The following is a 1,220-nucleotide window of genomic DNA, read 5'->3' on the forward strand; positions in this document are numbered from 1 at the left end:
CAGCAGCCCCCACCCCAGGCAGAAAGGCATGAAGATCTGAGAGCTTAGTGAGAGCCCTTTGCCATCAGGCTCCACCCTCACTCCCATCACTCCTACCTAATTACATTTGGGAAGTACTAGCCGTTCCCCCGGTGGGAGAAAGGGGAACCAGCGTTCCCTCCCGAAAAACTGACCAGAAGTAGAGCTGCCACAATCCAGGCCAGAAGGCCAGGGACCCGACCCTTCAGCGCCGACCAGTGGTTTTACATCCCCATCAGAAGGCTTCCTTTTCGCCAGCAGGTTTTGCATAGCAACCGCCACCCCTGCTCCACCTCGCCGTAGAGCAGCGACGGAAGCAAGCGCCACCTCCTGGCAACTGATAAGAACAGATACTACACTTGATCTTAGCCAAAAGGCCGGGAAGAGAGCGACTGCATTTCTAAGTGCGCTTGCAGTGCAAAGTGGATTTGCCTTTCGTAAATAACTTCCCTTGAATACATACAGGGCACCCCTGAAAAAACCTGAAGCCACCCTAGGGTGCCTGGGCACCCTGATTGAAAAAGGGTGGTCTAAAGAAAAGTGTTTTTGATGCAAAGTTCACTGTAAGAAAAAAATAAAATAAATAACATTTACACCAGTTTCCTTTAAAATTCACAGAAGCCACATCATCATAAGGAAATGATCATTCTGGGACAACATGGAAATCCCAGAGGAAGCGCTGGAGTCTATAGGACACCGGGAGACCAGTTGGACAATATATGCCATTATATATCAAATATTTTCTCAGAGATCATATATTACAGGACTGTCAAAATATAGAACATGCAGTGTGTTTAAACTGTAAGTCTCTAATTATGTTGAGATTATGCAGATGTTTTTATGTGTACATTGTCCATTTACAATATATTAACAACAGTAATTACTGTATGTTGTGTAACATTCTAGATCTTATTTCATAAACTATAAATCTTGGGAGATGTAACCAAATACAGGATATATATATATATTTTTGTCTAGTCTAGCAAAACACAAGTGCATAAAAAAGAGCAATATATGTTTTAAATGTTTATTCATTGATAAACAAGCACTTAACATACAGCGGGCATTTTAGACATATTTTAAATACTACACATACTTACATAAATATAGCATATATATAATGTATGTGTGGTATATGTATTCTTTAATGTAACTGTTTCTTACAGTATTCCTTACATTTTTATAACCCGTTTAAACAAAAA

At 40.5% G+C, this 1,220-nt stretch overlaps 1 pseudogene; it reads right to left on the bottom strand.

Annotated features, from left to right (window-relative positions):
• Window positions 1-235: 235 nt before the first annotated feature.
• Window positions 236-407, bottom strand: LOC143999796 (U2 spliceosomal RNA; annotated as a pseudogene).
• Between the last annotated feature and the right edge of the window lie 813 nt (window positions 408-1,220).

The sequence above is a fragment of the Lithobates pipiens genome, unplaced genomic scaffold (genome assembly GCF_037356315.1).
Source record: "Lithobates pipiens isolate NorthernLeopardFrog02 unplaced genomic scaffold, aLitPip1_a1.2 Scaffold_19, whole genome shotgun sequence".
Taxonomy (NCBI): domain Eukaryota; kingdom Metazoa; phylum Chordata; class Amphibia; order Anura; family Ranidae; genus Lithobates; species Lithobates pipiens.